Here is a 19,918-nt window from a genome sequence, read left to right on the forward strand (position 1 = left end):
ACTGTGTCCAGATGTTGTACGTGACTTCACAGGATTTGTGACAGAAACAATCAAGGAGATCATGAAAGATATTGTGGTTATGGCAAAAAGGTGAAGGGTGAAGGGTTTCAAGGTATGGATCTTAGAGGAATTCAAGAGCTAACAGACAGCACAACACCACACCAGAGGAATTAACAGAAGATGACTTGATGGATATGAGGGCTTCTGAACCAGTGCCAGACAATGAGGAAGAAGATGTAGAAGGAGCAGTGCCAGAAAACAAACTGACATTGAACAATCTGGCAGAAGGATTCCCATTATTCAATACTGATTTTTGACTTCTTTTATGCCATGGACCCTTCTATGATGCGGGCACTGAAACTGAAGCAAAAGTTAGAAGAAGGATTGGTGCCATAATGATACATTTTTAGAGAAGGGAAAAAGCAAAAATGTCAGACAAATTATGATGTAAAGTTACACTGAGGGTGTATGCCTCTGGTGCCTCCCCTTCTACCTTCTCCACCTCCGCCACCCCTGAGACAGCACGACCAACCCCTCCTCCTCAGCCTGCTCAATGTGAAGATGACCAGGATGAGCACCTTTACGATGGTCCACTTCCACTTAATGAATAGTAAGTAATCATCATGCCTACAGTATAAACTTATCTGTTGTGTATGTGTGTGTCTTTGTGTGAAAATCTATCGCTGGGTTGGCCAAAAAGTTTGTTCGGATTTTTCCATAACATCCTATGGAAAAACCCAAACAAAGTTTTTGGCCAACCCCGTAATTATATGGCAAGAACTACATGAGAGGTTTTGTGCCACCATCACCACCACCAACATCATCATCACCCAAGTATTCATCATGTGCAAGACTTGTACTGAAGTGGATAGCCTATCCTGACATAGACATAAAGAGAGTGATATTTAATATAAAATTAATAATGTGTTAGCTTTCTTACTGTTTTATAACTTTGCTTTCAAAGAATTACATGACTATACAGTATGCCTCTCTCTCCTAATGGGAGAAACTGAGTATCAGCTGATCATCACAGGTAAGTGGTTTAAAAAAATGTAACAATGTTTCCAATACTATATTATGAATATGACTGTAGTACTGTATGCCATAAAATTTTTATAATGATTCATTCATTAGTGTATAGGCTAGGCTACCATGAAGCCATGGTATTGATTACACTAAGCTACCATAAAACAATTGTATTGCTGTTTCTTTGTTCTCAATGAATGAATCATTTTACCTGTAAATAAATATAAATTTCTTTTTCACATTATCTTTTCACTTTTGATGTCTAGTTTAGCAATACATAATACATCTACAATGCTTGGTATCATGTAAGACACTATTGATGTAGGTACTGATGGACAGACCATTCACCTTGTAAACATACAATGTAAACTTATGGTATGTATAAATACAATGCAGTACTATAAACTTATTTCCTCTTTCTTACAATTTTCTTAATAGCATTTCTCTTCTCTAGCTTGCTTTATTTTAAGAATACAGTATATAATACATATGATATACAAAATATGTGTTAATCCACTGTGACATTATCATGTAAGGCTTCCAGTCAACAGTGGGCTATTAGTAGTTGTTTTAGGAGAGTCAAAAGTTATATGTGGATTTTCAACTGTGTAGGAGGTCAGCACCCTTAACCCTTGTGTTGTTCAAGGGTCAACTATACTTTGATCACATCATGCTTTCACATTTTTTTAAGACATCAATTTCCACACTTAAAGAGTAAATATCTGGCTTAAATTATCTCCTTATGTCCTTTTTGTGCTAAAAAGTCTATATTCATGCAACCTTTATGCTGTCTTCAAGCACAAGATAATCACCTGAAAACAGGCATTTACTTCATACACCTCACTGAGAAGAATGCAAAAATCTACCAAATCCATAATATCAAGAATGGAGTTGAAAAGCCTAAACAGATGAAAGATTTTGATGAATTTTTGAAAGACTTAAAGCAGATAGCATATTACTGTAAAATAAAACAGAGTTGAGAAAGCTGAACCCCACACGAGAGAAGACTATAGCAAAGATGAGAATGTGACAACTGGAAAGAAAGAAATGTATTCTCAAGAGAGACAGTGACTTTATCTTTTAAGGTGGGAGACACTTGAGCATGTTTAATTATTGATGGGAAGCATCCAACTGCAAGAGCATGTCCAAATAATCAGAATGCAAATTGAAAACCATTTGAGATTAGTGTTAAAGATGTTTGTGGTGACATTAATATATTCTGTTATACAAATTTCTCCACTTACACTTAGATACTCAGGGATGGGTGCAGAGAATAGAGATAGCAGGGTTCATCCAGGTTTGAGTTTTCACTGAATAAGTGTGATGAAAAGACAGAAATTGGTTACTGGCGGAATGTTCTTAAAATGATGGATCATGAGACCTACAGTGGATAAGATATGTAGGAAAAAAAAAGAAGGGGTGATGGATTTGGACAAAGTAAAAGGGTTAATTAACTGAAGGTTTTGCATGTGTCATTAAAGATTATAGTTACGGAGCAATTGAAAATGCAACTGAGAAGTTTCCATGACATTTTCAATCATGTATGAAGGCAAAATAGTGAGTTTCAAACATGCAACAATTTAGAAATTTTGCCCTAGTTTTACCTTGCTAAGAAACTCATTGGATGTCCTCGCGAACGTTACATAAGGAGGAATATGTGGAAGTTATTATCGTAGGTTCCATGAAAAAAACGGAACTCACCCAGAAATAAAAAAGGAAAAGAAATCCCAGGCTGTTGGTTTGACCACAGGTCTAAAATGTAGTCAATATAAATGAGAACAGGAAGCCAGGGGACTCTTAGTTAAATGTTTTCATGAAGAAAGAGAAAACTTAAAAAAAAAAGCGTGATTAAGAATCTGGACATTCTTAGTTATATATTGAGCAAGACAACTTTCTTGTCTTAAAAATTACACAGAGACAGAAAATAATTAAAATTACAGTCAAAAGAGTTGCTCAAGATGAATCAAATATGAATTGGATGGAAATATGGCACATTTTAAAACATTTAACATACTGCTTGTTTCTTCACTGAATAATAGGTAGAGCAACAATATCATACATAATATATACAGTTTTTCAATGTCTACAAAGTTAGAGTAACAAAATAATATATATGGTATAAAATTTGATAGGGTAAAGCTTTATGCTGAAATATGTCTGGACATGAAGAGGAGAATATAGGTAGATGAGATTGTAGTGGAAAATTTAAAAAAAAAAATAGAGGTTTGAATTATGACCTAAAATATAGATATAGTTACTAGAAAATTAAAAAATAGTAACATAACTAACCAAACATGAAGTAAGGGAGTAATGAAAGTAGGAAGTAACATATTCCATTAATCTTCCATGTAGATAATGTATAACATTGATCAACTAGAATTCAGAGGTAAAAGAATAATATTTAGAGTTTTTTGTAACTGACAGAAGAACTAAAACCAGAAAATGCTTAAAGTTTTAACATTTTGGACACACGAAAGGAGACAAGGTGTGACAGAGAATACTACTTTCAATTAATATCTTTTGTACTCTTTGGGCATTTGTTTATAATCTATTTGTATATACTCTAGTATAAAGATAACATACTCTTTATTTCCTGGTTCCTTGAAACATTTTCACTCGATTTTAATTTATTGCAAGACATTCTCTGTGGGACCTTCCCATGAAGACCATCCAAAAATCAAAGGCAGGAAATGAAATGACTAAGTCATTGCTCAATGGTTTAAGTTACGTTAAAGCTCCACATTCCTTCATAATTGCCCATTTTACTCTAGATACAATTCAAGGTGTAAAACTATGTTTCATAAATCTCTAAATAACTGTGTACTAACAAGTTTTGAGATTGTGCTCCACAGTAGGTTCATTCGGAAAATTATGATTAACTATGCTGCCAGAAATTTCCAAATTTCATCCTTAGGGATATACACATACATGTGAGAGAGAGAGAGTGAGAATGATTTCAAGGAATTGCTTCAGGCCATTGTGAAGACTAGAAGTCCCAAATCTACAGGGCAGGTGATCAGGCTGGAGACCCATAGAACAGTTGATGCTGCTGCTTGAGTTAAAGGAAGTCTGGAGGCAGAATTCTTTTTTACTCAAGGGAACTTCAGTCTAAGACCTTCAACTGATTGGATGAGGCCCACCCACATCAGGGAGAGTGATCTGCTTTACTAATATATACTGATAAATTGTTAATCTCAGCTAGAAAGTATCTCTACAGTGACATCCAGACTGGTGTTTGACCAACTGGTGTCTGACCAACTGGGTACCATGGCCTAGCCAAACTGACACATAGTTAACCATTGCAATGACAACTATTACTATATATGACTACTTTAATTCTTAAATTACCATTTAAAATATCTACCATAAAACTAAAATACTAGAAGATAAATTAATTATTGCAAATAGGGCATTTAATTTCAGCAACTATCATAGACAGTATTAAAATACCACATTCAATTTATAGAAGGCTTGCTCCTGAATCTCCAATAAAGTATTTTTTTTCTACCCTCCAAAATTATATTAGCCCTACTTCTAAAGGATTCTGGATAAATCTGTAAAGGTTGTTTGAAAATGAACAAAGTGAACAAATGGAAATTTGTTCCACTTTTTATTTCTTGCTGTAACTTTCCTAAGATTCCCATTTTTGATTTATCAATCTCTGTTTCTATACTGTGTGAAAAATTACCTAGTAAAAATATGTCCTCAGATCAATTCTACCTTTTCACTTTATCTGTTTCCATATAATGCCACCTTAAAATGTATGTACTTAAACCAGAATATTTCTAGTTTAGCTTAACTAACATATTGTTCTAATGTACATTGTACAAATAAATTTTCACTGTAAAATTTTTACTTATTAATGTGAAATGAGCAAAACTGTTCCAGCAACAAGTGGCCATTGTTTTTTTATCCATTTTACAGTAAGACTGACAAAAATTCCCACTGACCTGCTGGCTTCATTTTATGTGCTAACACTGAAGCAGAGTTTGATTAGAGATTCTGAATTTATTTACTTTCCCTCATTGTTTATGTCTGTGTACACTTAAATGGTTGCATGTTCTGATTCTGGCTCAAGGGAATATGAGTTTTAGGAGAGTTAATGGGAGAAGAATGTATGTGCATGCAGCCAATGTACGCACATTCTGTGTGTGTATATTTATACACGTATCTATGAAATACTTGTGTAACTATACTTATAATTTACTTACCTACTCTCTCCAGCCTCTATCAGAAGATGCATGTAATCCATCTGTGTGTGCACATTTGTGAAAAAAGTCTCCATTCATTGTTCCAAATGATTCAAGAAAACATGAAATTAGTGTATAAACCTGTGTGAAGAGAAAAATAGAAAAGGCATCCCATCAGTTTCCTAATCTGGGTATGACATAACTTGAGAGATAAAATTATTCAGTGATATATTTATACAAGGTGGAAGTTTGCAGAAAATACACAAAATATCTTGGGGAAACCATTCATCTGAAGCCAAAGATTCTGAATCTTATCAAAGTTGCATGATCATATATGGAGTTAGTGGTAAAGCTGAAATTAGAGGTCAATTTTCTTGAAGATTAGCTTAGACCCACATCCTTGTTCTACTGAGACTCAGTTTTCATATTATGCTTCACACTAGGTAGATTCCTTCTGCAAAGAGATTTAGAATAATTCTAAAAGAACTTGGGAAGAAAGAAAATTTCCATAAGAACAGACAGGTTTGGGTTTTAAAAATAAAAAGCAGAACTCTAGCTACAAAAGTGGTCCGGAAATGTAGTTTTCAAATTTCTAAGCCTCTGTGGTATAGAAAGGCATCCTAGAAGGAGTGTAGAATAGAATATCTCAATAATTGCTACATCCTATATCTTGGCTGCTCAAAATCCATGCACATCCCTCTACTTAAACTTCAAAAGAGAAACAGTACCAGTAACTATGTTTACCTACTATGCATAATTACATAATTATGAAAACACACCTAATCTTTTATCAGTAGGAGAGATCCATAATCATATCAGGAATTTTATCCATCTCTAAGTGAGATTCAATATTCTTCTAGGTATCCTACATTACTATATTATAATATTCAGATAATTTTAGGTCACCTCTACCAACTAGGTGACCTCTGATTAAAAAAAAAAAAACAGATTGGCCAGATATATGAGACATTATTAATAGAAACTAGTGAAAATACTTGAGACATAACTAATAGAAAATATCCAAGTGGAAAGATTAAAACAAATCTTTTGTTTATGTTGTGTGTTCTACTGTGTTACAAAAACAGCAATGCATGATCTGACTCACAAAACAATGATACCATCCATTGCACTGAGTCACAGTCAGCTCTTTCATAAGAGGCATGGTGTTTGCAGTTCTACAGCCAAAAATTCATCTAGTCAGAAATTCATCAGAAAGCTATAAATGTTATGATTAGTCAACAAATATATCTTATGTAGATTTTAAGCTCTGGATAAAACTTTCAGTAGTGATTTAATAATTATATAGTTTTCAGGTAAACCTAGAGCTCTCATGAAGAAAATGGTGACCAGGTGCTTTGTAATACCATTATAGGGCACTTTTTTTTTTTGTAAATATATAACATAATAAAACATGTTTAAGTAATACCCTGAGGGCTTTGTCAGTTATATGAAGAGATCACTAAGAGTGATATTTGTTATATGTTGACTTCACTGAAGAGAGATGATTCTTCTGAGCTTTTCAAAAATGGGAGAGAATCTTGGTGTGAGGTGGCATAAGATGATTTGCTGGAAAATGGTATGACAGATGCCTGCTCAAGGTCCTTTTGACTTTACGATTGTGCCATCCTTTAATAACACTATGTTTCAAGAAATGCTTTTCAAAGGTCTCAAATGGAAATTGAACTTAGTGTGAATTCAGGCAAGTTCTTAAAGTTTCTAAGTCCTGGGTTTTTCATCTGTAAAATGAAGAGATCGAGCTAGACCGGGATTTTCAAAATGTGTCCTATTTATCCACAGACTGAGGTATGCCACGGGGCCATATGAGCGAAGTTCACACACTCTCTCCTTTACCTTTACAGCCTGATTCTAGCTACTGGAAAAACTGATGTCTGAATTTCATTTGAGCAAAGATCTCCATGTTCCATTCTAGAAGCAGTAAAATACAGTGAAATGAGTTCAAATGTACTTTTCAATGGCCTGAAATGGGGCGAGAGACTGAACCTCTTTAAATCTTGGTGTCCTTGCCTATAGATATTCATGATAGTATCTCTTGATGGCAAAATGCCATGGCAAACTGAGAATCTCTTGACTTCCAGCTTTATGATCTATGATGCATTTCTTCTGCTTTTTTCTCTGCTGAATCACTAACATTTTTCTCAAATGTGCAAGGAAGAAGTCTTTTTAGTCAACTGAGAAGAAATAAAAAAGAAAAAAGGGATTCAACACTTTCTATGATTACAAGATATGGAAAAACTCTTTCAGTTGGTATAAGAGTATATACCCAAACATGTTAGAACAGCTTTAAAATACATTCTTTGAAGTACTTTGGGGCCATCTTAAATATAATGCAAAGAAAATCTTTGACTTAGCTATTGCAAACATTTTTTTCAACTGCAATGCAGTTATTACATGTATTATGTCACTATTTTATGTCTGTGTTTATACATATAATATATAGGTACACATACGTATGCTTCCTTATTATCTTTCACTTTATTTTCCTAATTATTGCTAAGTTGCCTAAAAAGCTAGACCTCAGCTTTTAAGTACCTGAAACAAAAGATAAGTAGACAGGGGAAAATGTTTGTTATTGGCAAAAGTGGAAACCCTACAGGAACTGGGCTCATCCATCCTTTGTGTTACGTTTCTTCCTATCTCAAATCAGCTCTTAATCACTAGTTGTGCTTCACTAAAGGTCTTCTACCCCTGCTGAAGCTTGAGTGAGCCCTGAATAATCAGTGGATGCAGTCTCAAACATGAACTGACAATGCAGAGGCTTCAAAGTTCTGAGCCACATGTTAAGTTTTAGTACTCCAAGCATTTTATAGACAGCAAAACCATCCTAAATAACTCCAAAAGATCATCATAAAAAACAAACGAAAAGCCCAAGGAGATTTTTTGTTTGTTTGTTTCCATGAGGGCAGGTATTTAATAGAAAATTAACAGAGGGCTGAATGAAATAGAATTCCTCTCGAACATCTACGTTTTCAGGAGGTGTAATGGAACTCTGGGTGCTTGGGACAACATACACTGGAATATTGGAATATCTGTTGACTTAGAATTGAATTGTGGTTTTATCTCCCCTACAGTCCATCTCACTATTGCAGATTGCTGGACTAAAATTTTTATGTGAATATGTTGATAAACATTTTTTGTTTGTTTTGTTTGTGAAGATTGAGTGTAGACAGATTTCATTAATAATATCTGACATAAGACAATTTTAACAGGATACTCTCATTTCTCTGTGTTTCCTACCTGGATTCTGAGGAGAAACTGATGTGAAAGTATGTGCAAATTCCTGCTGATAGTTCAGCTAAAAAGTCACTTCATGGGAAACAGTATGGCGAGTCCTCAAAAAATTAAAAATAGAACTACCAAAGGATCCACCTATGCTACTTCTGGGTATTTATCTGAAGAATATGAAAACACTAACTCAAAAATAAATATGCATCCCTATGTTCATTGCAGCATTATTAGCAATAGCCAAGATATGGGAACAACCTAAATGTCCATTGATGGATGAATGGATAAAGAAGATGTGGTGTACATGCATACAATGGAATACTACAGAGCCATAAAAAGAAGGAAATCTTGTCATTTGCAACAACATGGATGGACCTTGAGGGTATTATACTAAGTGAAATAAGTCAGGTAGAGAAAGACAAATACCGTGTGATTTCACTTATATGTGGAACCTAAAAAACTAGACAAACGAACAAACCAAACAAACAAAAAAACAAACTCATAGATACAGAGAATGGATTGGCAATAACCAGAGGGGAAGAGCGTTAGAGGGGGGGTGAAATGGGTGAAGGGGGTCAATTGTTTGGTAATGGATAATAACTAGACTTATGGTGGTAATCACTTTGAAGTATATACAAATATCAAATTATAATGTTACACCTGAAACTTATATAATGTTATAAACCAATTTAACCTCAATTTTAAAAAAAAGGTCCCTTCCCTACAACCACTTCAAATTCATTAAACCATGTATTCCTCGTTTCAGCACTGGAAAGCTCAGAGCCTGGCATATGGTAAGTGCTTAAAAACATAATTGTTGAGAATACAAGAAATTATTATTTTATCAAAGTTTTAGATTATCTTTCCTTGCAAAGAATTCAAAGCTTATTTTATTATATAAAAACTATATAACAACATCACAAAAATAATTTAAAATAGAAAAAGGAGAGAAACCATTCATAATCTTGTTTGAATAAAAAAGTAGTGCACTTTTTGTTATTTGACTGTCAGTATTTTTTCATATGGCTATTTCCAGAGTAGAAGTGATAGCACAGTAATATTTTATATTTCTATTTTCTCATGTTATGATATCATTTCTATTGTTATCATTGAAATAAATGTGTATTACTTCATTTTTATTATGCTAGTGGTGAATACAAGGTTGTTTATTTCACCATTTCAAAGAATATTGCAATGGATAGATATGTTCTTAGTTTGTCCCATTTTTACTGGTTTTTCCGTTGGATACATTTACAGAAGTGGAATAATTAGGTTAAAATGTATAAAATTTTATATGATTAAATAGATCACTGAATTATTTCAAAAAAATGTACACATGATTCATCAGCAAGGTACAGAAATTCCAATTTCATAGCAACTTCGTAAGTATTGGAAATAATAAACTTTTCTAATGTAATTGAAAAAAACTGTACTTTGTTATTTTAACTATATTTCTAGGATTGCTATAGAAGTAGAAAATATTTATGTTGTTATGAGTTATACTTTGTCTATGATAATTCATATGAGTGAGTGGTGTGTGGTTACCAGAAAACAATAATAGTTAATATTTATGGTAAGAGTTTGGCATGTATCACCTCATTTAATCTTTAAACCCTATAATGATAGCATTTTAAAAACTCATTTTAATATATATGGACACTTAGACTTAGGGAAGTAAAGTCACACAGTTCATACATGTTGCACCTAAAGTAGTTCAAAATTATCCAGATATCTAGAGGATGGGATGGGGGATGTGAGTGAAGACATGCAAACTGAATGAGACTGCTTAGTTCCTGGTGGAGTCCTAGAAGTCTCCCAACTTGGCTTGTATTGTTGTTGTTGTATTTGGTTTGTTACTTTCATTGTTTTAAAATTCCTGAACACTATACAATCATTTCTTGAAACTAATATGTCACTTGATATTTTGAAGAGACCACAATACAAAATTCTCTTTGTCTTCATAAGCAATACTGGAACAATCTATAGTGAACTTCTAGGTGACAGAAACCTTATGGGATGGTTAAAGGTCAAGGTCAATGTAGTTGTGAATTTTTAGTTGAGTAACTTGAGACCAAGCAGGTCAACTGATTGGCCCAAATCTGAATTAGTAAGTAGCAGAGCTGTGACATTTTGTTACCCTACATTTCCTTGTACTATCTTGCTATTGATTCTTCTTTGTATGGAAATGTTTGCTTTGAGGATGGTAAACATAATGTCAGAGTCCTTTCTCTATGGCAGGAGTTAAATTTTATAATCTCTTCCAAGCAAGGTGTTAAATTCCTGTTATTCCAAGGCCTCACCTGTGCATTAAATCCTCATGCAGAGACAGAATGTTGAGAGTGCAGTACATGCTTCCAAGGATACAATTAACTCCATTCCTATTTGTACTGCATGTCACATGGTCACATTAAAAGATTTTATTGTTTTGCAGATAAAGATTGTTTGAGGCATCCTATGTTCATCTTGATTTATTCATGAAATATCATTATTTATTCATTAGTTCCTGAGCAATCTTGCTTAGTCCAAGTACCTATACTCTTTTGTTTCTTATATGAAGATGTGTTAGGATAATAGCTTTATATGAGATGTACAGTATTAAAGGGCAGCTTCTAACCATTTAACCTAGCATGGACATTTAGAGACAGAACAACTCACTGGTAAAGAATACATAAGAAAATTAAGATAGGGGATGCTAATCAGAAACAAAGTCAAATCATTTTGCATTAATGGGCAATTGTTCAAATGCTAGTGTCTCACGATTAATAGTACTTATTTTGAATCTATCCTCTGAGTCTCTGAAAGGACTCAAGAACTGAAAGAACTTAAAACATTAGTTTTGAACAATGAGAGTATTCAAAGGCCTTAGCTTAGAACGTATCTAAATGCTCTCAAATAATGCTTTATCAACCTGTTGATTTGAGAGTAGCAAAGGAACTCTCTGGGGAGAATATAAAGTAGAGTTTTATGAAGGATGATACACCAAGAAATGGTCTATGTGAATGATGAATTGAACAGTGAGAAGGAAGAGGATAAAAACAGAAATACAGGAAAAATGAGGTGGGAGGGAGCTCCAAAAGGTGTTTACGAGTTAGAAGATACCCCTGCTTGTGGGAATAGGAAGGACTTAAGAATGACTTACTCGAAACTAAGCAAATGAGATTACAGATGGAATAACCATATCATATATTTCCCAAACTAGTCCCTTTTAAGAGTGAAAGTGGGTTACACTAGGACAAGAAACATAAACTAAGACTGTATTAAGTAAATCAGGGCATGTCATTATCCTAAATATAGAGGACTTAAGTGAATACTTACAATGAAAAGTATTTTCTATTTATCATGCCACACTACAATCTACTCAGCCCTTTGGGGATACTGAGAAATAATGCTCAGTAGAGTGTGTTTAAAGTAAAAAGTCTAAAAAAGGATATACGTGAAATGACTGAAGGAACTCAAAACATTTAGCTTGTGTAAACAAAGGTATCAATAACTTACCATGATAGTTATTCTTAAGTAGTTGAAGGCATATCACATTATCTATGAGTGAGACTTACTTGGCCTAGCTGCACAGAATAGAACTAGAACTAATGTGTGAGTGATGACTGGAATATAAAAAGAGTTTATGACATGGTGTCATGTTTTAGGGAGTTTGAGTTTACCTAGGTTGGAATCACAAATTGGTTGCCAATTATTTAGAGGAACTTAGAGAGTTCTTACCTCTGTGTCTCAGCTTTCTCATACTAAGGAATGACTTCTCTAAGGTTATGCATGTAGCCATCTCAGATTCCTCACTGCTAGTTGTGCAGGGAATGTTCTTATACAAAGAGAGATAGTTAGAGCATCAACCCCCATTCTTGGTTAACAAGATATCCCTGGGAGGTCTCTCTCTAATTTCAGTTATCATCACACCTCTTTAAAGTTGGACGTATTGCTCTTCCTTTCACATTTTGTCCTACGTATAGGTACATAGTTCAGGTGATACAGGTTGCACATCTATACAAAACTCAAGTAAGGGGTAGATGTTAAAACAGGAAAAAGGAATAACATGAACCAAGGTAATCTAGTTTTAGGAAATTGGATATAAGTTCAACTTGGAGTCTTACAGTAGAAGATTCATGACATGGCTTCATTGGGCAAGTGCCATCTTTAGCAAGCCTACGTCTACCTCTGGCAGTGGGCCCTTGCCCTCTAAGCTAAAGAAAGGGTCATTATTTCAATATATTATAAGGCAGAGTTTTACAAACTTTTCCAACTTAGTATCTCTGATAGAAAGAGCAAGAGACAAATGGGGCTGCGTGTTTGTGTGCTCATACAAACTTTGGGGAAGGGTTATATGTGACAATGTGTGTGTTTATTTATGTGCTATCTGGCTGAAATGGTCTATCAAAAGCATAATATTTCTTTGGATTCTTATAATTTTCTTTAAAATCCTTAAAAATATTGCATGTACTCTATATCTACCTTATTTTCAAATAAATATAACAGTATAAAATGAGTACAAAAAAAGTTGATGATGCAAGAAGATGTGCAGTTTTTCCCAGGGAATCTCATATACTTTATATTCCTCATAACTTGCATAACATCTGCTTAGTAAGTTAGGGTTGCTATAACAGAACACCATAGACTGGGTGGCTTATAAACTACAGTTTTCACAGCTCTGGAGGTTGAGAAGTCCAAGATCCAGACACCAGCAGATTTGGTGTCTGGTGAGAGTTCACATCCTGGTTCACTGACAATCATTTTCTCACTCTGTCCTCACATGGTTGAAGCAGTAAGGAGCTCACTAGGGTCTCTTTTACAAGGGCACTAAACTTATTCTTGAGGACCCCACTCTCACAACATAACCACCTCCTAAAGGCCTCACCTACACATGCCATCACACTGCACATTAAAATTTAAGATATAAATTTGGGGAGGACACAAAACATTCACTCTATAGCAATATCCCCAAGGTTTTGTTTTTAATTGTGCTTTTATGAAACAGGCATGTACATTAACAACTAAAGGGGGCAGAAAAATCCCCTGAATGATATAAGCAAATATATAGCAAATATATATATATACCCAACTATCACTACAACTGTATTTTAGAATACTTTCATGATGCTAAAATGAAACCTGTACCTCTTAGGTATCACTTCTCATTCCCACCTCCCACCAGCCCTAAGAAACTAATCTATTTTCAGCCACTATGAGTTTGTCTATTCTGGACATTTCATATATTTTTAAAAAATCATACAATATGTACTCTTTTTTGACTGGTTTCTTTCACTTGGCATACTGTTTTCAAGGTTCATCTAGGTTGTAGCATGTATCAGTACTTTAGACATTTTCATTGCTGAATAATATTCCATTATATGATTATATCACACATTTTATTTATATATTCATCAGATGATCATCTGGGTTGTTTCCGTTTTACACAATTATGAATAATGTTGCTCTAAATATTCACATACAAGTTTTTACATGGAAATAAGCTTTTATTCTCTTGGGTATATATCAAGGAGTAGACTTGCTGAGTCATATGTTTCATATTTAACATTTTATAGAAATGACAAACTGTTTTCCAAAGCATCTGTCACAATATAAATTTCTATCAACAATGTATGAGAATCCCAATTTCCCCACATTCTCATGAATACGTGTTTTAAAGCATCTTTTTGAGAAGAGCCAACCTAGTGGGTGTAAAGTGGTATCTCATTGTGGTTTCCATTAGCACTTCCCCAAAGACTACTGATTTTGAGCATTTTTTCTTGTATTTATTGGTCATTTATATATCTTCTTTGGATAATACCTATTTAGATATTTTCCCCATTTTTACTTATCAGATATATAATTTGAACATATTTTTCCCACTTTGGATAGTTTTTTACTTTATTGACGATACTATTCAAAGTACAAAAGTTTTTATTTTGATAAAATCCAGTTCTTTGTCACTGTGCTTTTGGTTTTATATCTAACAAGACATCACCTAACCCAAGATAACAAATATTTACTTATATTATGTTTGCTTGTAGGAGTTCTTACATTTAGGTCTACAATCCATTGAGTTCACTTTTGTATACCGTGTGAGATAAGAGCCCAACTCCATTCTTTTGCATGTAAATATACAGCCCCTTGCATTGATAAGCCTATTCTTTACCCACTGAATGATCTTGGCACGTTTACCAAAAATCATTTGACCATATATTTGACAGTTTATTTCTGGACTCTCTGTTCTATTCCATGGGTCTGTATGTCTGTCTTTATGCCGGTACCACAGTATTTTGATTATTGTAACTTTGCATTAAGTTTTGAAATTAGGAAATGTGAGACCTCCAACTTTGTTCTTGACTTTAAAGGTTGTTTTGGTTGTTTGGGGTCCCTTAAAATTCCATGTAAATTTTAGATGGAATTTTCTATTCCTGTAAAAAACGATGTTGGGATTGGAATAAATCTATTCCATTAAATCTGTAGATCACTCTGGATAGTATTGACATCTTAACAACATAAAGTCTTCTAATCCATGAACAAAGGATGTGTTTCTATTTATTGGGGTCTTCTTTAAGTTTTTTCAACAACTTTTTGTAGCTTTTAGTGTACAAGTCTCTTGCTTTTTTGGTTTTTTGCTATTTTTTTTTTCTTGATGTCACTGTAAATGGAATTGTTTCTGTAATTTCTTTTTTATATTGTTCATTGAAGTATATAGAAATTGAACTGATTTTTAGGTGTGGATTTGTATCCTGAAACTGCTAAATTCATTTATTAGTTTTAATAGATTTGGGGAGAATCTTTAGGTTTTTGTACATAAAAGATCATGTTATCTGCAAACAGAGGTAATTTTACTTCTTTCTAATTTTGATGCTTTTTATTTCTTTTCTTGCCCAATTTCTCTGGCTAGGAATTCCAGTATTATGTTGAATAGAAGTGCTGAAAGCAGGCATCCTTGTCTTATTCCAGGTTCTAGAGGAAAAACTTTCAGATTTTCATCACTGAGTATGATATTAGCTCTGAGCTTTTATATATGGTCTTTATTAGATTAGTTAAAAATAAGAAAAAAAGTTTTTATTTTACCTTCTCTTATTCCTTCTGAAATGGTCTTCCTTATTTTATGCAGAACTGAGTTTCTAACCTATATTCTTTTCTGCATCTCTAAAGAACTTCTTTTAACATTTCTTTAAAGGCAGGTAAGAAACAAATCTAGTAAGAAACAAATTTCCTCAATTTTTGTTTGTCTGAAAGAGTCTTTATTTCTCCTTAAGTTTTGAAGGATAATTTTGGGAATTGTTGGTTGGTGTTTTTTCTCTCAACCCTTTAAAATTTTTACTCCACTCTGCTCTTGCTTGAATGATTTCTGAGGTAAGTTGGATAAAATCCTATCTTTGCTCTTTTATAGGTAAGGTGCTTTGTTCCTCTGACTTTGTTCAGGACTTTTCCTTTCTCTTTAATTTTCTATATGTTGAGTATGATGTGGCTAGATGTATTTTTATTTTATTTATTTATTTTTTGATGTTTATCCTGTCTGCTGTTCTCTGGAGCTTCCTGGGTCTGTGGTTTGGTGTCTGACATTAGTCTGAGGAAATTCTCAGTCATTATTATTTTAAATATTTGTTCTATTATTTTATATCTTTTCTCTGGTATTCCTATTACAAGTATATTATACCTTGTGTAGTTGTACCATAGTTTTTGGATATTCTGTTCTATTCCTTTAAGTTCTTCGTTCTCTTTGCTTTTCAGTTTTCAAGAGTTCTACTGACTCTAGCTCAGAGATTCTTTCCTCATCTGAGTCCAGTCTACTAATGAGCCCATCAAAGTCATTCTTAATTTGTGTTACAGTGTTTTTACCTATAGCATTTCATTTTGGTTCTTAGGATTTTTATCTTTCTGCTTACATTGCCCATATGTTCTTGTAAACTGTGTACTTTATCAATTAAGAGCCCTTAGCACATTAATCATAGTTGTTTTAAATTACCCATCTGATAATTCTAATATTCCTGACATATCTGGATCTGATGCTTGTTCTGTCCCTTCAAATTATGTTTTTCTTTTTTTTTTTGTCTTTTGGTATACCTTGTGATTTTTTTTCTTGATAGGTGGACATGTTGTACTGGGTAAAAGAAAATTATATAAAGAGACCTTTAATAATCTGGTGGTGAGGTGTGGGGGTGGGGGAAGAGTTCTGTAGTCCTATGATTAGGTCTCATTCTTTTTGGTGAGCCTGTCAGTGGATTGTGAACTTCATAAGTGTTTCTCAGTCTCTATCGCCCACCTTAGGTGGAACAGGATGGATAGAGTGAGCTGGAGTTGGGTATTCCCTTCTCCCATATAGAAGGCTAGAGTAGGATGGAGTTGAGTATTTTCATTCCTCTAAATCAATTAGTGTCTGATAATACCCCAACAGGTTAGTCTCTGATTAACTGGATTCCCATGAGGGCAGGCCTTATTTAGAACAGTGCTGTGGTTTATTTCAAAATGCTTTTTTTCCTCTCCCCCTCCAGGAAGGACAAGGGGATTTTTCTCCAATATTTACTGTAGGAACCTGGTGAAGCTCTTGAAGATAAATCTCATAATAATGTGGGGACACCCTTATGATTGGTTTTCCCTGGAATTTTTAACTCTCAGAGCTATCCTCACTAAGCTTCCAGCAATTTGTCAATTCAGGTTTTCCTACCCTGGCACTGGTTCCCATGATAAAACACTTAATTCTGTACTCTGGTAAGCCATGACTCCCTGTCCATCTTCTTTGCCCATGGTCTCCTTTAGCTCCTTGTGCACATTTAAGACAGTTGACTTAAAATTTTGTCTAGTATGTCCAATGTCTGGGCTTCCTCAGGGACACATTTCTGTCAATTTGTTTTTCTGTAAAATTTGCCCAGAGTTTGCTGTTGTTGATTGTTCAGTGCTGTCTTTTTGTCGTGACTCTTCTAAACAATTTTTCAAAGAATATATTCACTGCATTTGGCGGTCACTAAAGTGTTTATTCCTTTAACTCAGAGGTCAGCCAGTGGCCAGGCAGAGATTTTCTTAAATGCTTGAAGTCAAAAAGAGAAAGAAAAGAATTCTACCCTTCCAATCAATCATAGCATTGATACAAACTGGAACATCCCTTCAATGCTAAATGGGCTGCCTACAGCTTTGCCTTTTCTTGCACCTCCTGCTTGTTTGGAACCTGCAGACCAGCCAAGGGTGCAAGCCTAGAGGTATTCCTAGATCTCTTTATGCATGCGTCAGGTTCCGGGCATGAATGTCGTCCTCCTTCTTCCCATGGTGTATGTGAGGGCCTCTAAGTGCTTATTCCTAAAAAAAGAGACTTCCTCTTTGTGCCTCCTCCTTCCATGGTTTTGGGTCTATATCCCTCTTATCAAGCAGTCCTCTGATTGCTGTAAGTTTTGGATTAAATTTCAGAGTTCTGAAAAATCAATTATGTCCATCTTTGCCAGTTCATGGTTGTTTCAGTGGAGTTCCCTACTCTACCATATTTTGTGACATCATTCACAGTACTGTTTTTGATTTACTCTCTTGGGAAAGGGAGGGATCTGGATAGTCTTAGAGTATTCCATATGACCTTTCCCACTATGATCACTCTTTCTCAACAGATTGGTGGCCCAATATAGGGTTACACTAACTGATAAGCACATAGGTTCTAATTAAGTTTTCAAGGATTGAGGAAATACCAGTATATAGGTGGTGGATCCAGTGGGTTTACTGGAAGGAGGACTTACTGCAGTCTAGTGTGAGTACTGGAAATAAATACTACATTTATTATCTACCTCCTATAGGCCCCCATTCTAGGGGAACTATGGCAATTCTTTGGGTATCCAGATAACAATGTCAACTTAGAACATATGTTCAGTAATCCTTGAAATGTCTGGACATTCCCCCTTTTCCAATTTATAGTTACCCAAGTAAATGATAAGTACTGAGGGTCCTTTGGGTAAGAATGGGGTAATCATCATTTTATATACCTGCCATGGTGTTGCCGGGTCCTTCCTTCTAGAGATCCAGTGGACTCTGCGTATGAAAACTGGCTCATATCCAGAAACTGAGCAAAGGACCATGACTTTTAACTTAGGAGACTGATCTCACCCTCCTCATCCTCCATTCTTTTGTTTTGTTTTATTGATCAAAGATGTTAAGCAACACCCTTGTTGGACACCTATCACTTTATTCCCTAGATGTTCTATGATCCTTTTCCATAAAGATGTCTGTACAATCTTTCCGGTCTTTATGGTAATTGTGTCCTCTTGACTCTTCGTAGTTAAGCACAATTACTTCCCCTCTATTACTTTGTTATCATGGATGTTAACAAGCACAGCTTTATCTGACTGCCTTTCCAACTATCCTCCCCTGCAGAGGAGAACCATCAACAAACTTATCAGTGATGCAGGTGCCTCTATTATCAGCATATTCCTTATGAATTCCTTAGTGAATGTTGCATCCACTGAGTCTTCCCATTGAACATAATTTTTTGGTGAATCTTCTGCCCTTACATAATATAGTCATTCTAGCGTTTCCACCTACCCCAGCCTATTATTTTTTCTACCATCTGCCAGGGTAACGTAGACATTTCTACTTCACTGAAAGCTGACCATTATATTTCCAAGATTCTAAGAGCAACCCAAATGGCAAGTTTGACCCCATCTTGTAGGGTTTTTCCCAATGTGCTAAATTCTGTGTCCTGAAAAAGTGTCACTATTTCAATGAAATCTTGCTGGTCTAATTTTACATTCTGATCCTCTTGGTCAAGTAGCCTTGAAGAACCAGTCTTAGGAGTACTTCCTTCATCCCTGTCAATACATGCCACCTAAACCTTGCAATTTTTAGAGTTATAGTCTCTATCCTCCCTTATCAAGCCCAGCACATCCTCAAGGCAAATTATGCTGAGATTTAACCCTAGGTTGTTGGGGTTTTTTGGCCTGGCAGCAATGAGAGAAGATAGGAACAGCTCCTGAGGGGCCACCTTTTGTCTGTGGGAGAGAGACTTCTGCAGAATCTTCCAGCACAGCTAGATGCTACATCATTTTTTAAAAGGGTGGACCATTTCTGGAAGACTGCAAAGTCCAGGCAAGTTGCAGAGTCAATATCCTTGGGGATATCCCAACTTGTATCTCCGTATCATATTTCAGGATATCAGATTCCTCTCACCCTTCACATAACAGATCTGCTTTGCTGAGCAGTCAAATGTCTATAGAGTGCTTGAGCTCTTACAATTAGGTCTTCAGTCTGCTGCTCATCTGTGTCAGCCCTTCCAGTGCTGGAGATAATGCCTTCTGTGATTCTTACATTAACTGCTTGTTAAGAGGTCTCAGTCTTTCATTATCCTCTATAGGGCTTAAATACATTATAGCAGTAACCAGCCAACTCTGCTGTCTTTGTAGGCATTGTTACTCCTATATATGTCAACTTTCCACAACTTTATACCTACCATTGTATTCCCTCTATGGAGAAAATTTCCCAGATTACTGTTGGTAAAATTT

Source organism: Balaenoptera physalus (assembly GCF_965194825.1).
Source record: "Balaenoptera physalus genome assembly, chromosome: 6".
Taxonomy (NCBI): Eukaryota; Metazoa; Chordata; class Mammalia; order Artiodactyla; family Balaenopteridae; genus Balaenoptera; species Balaenoptera physalus.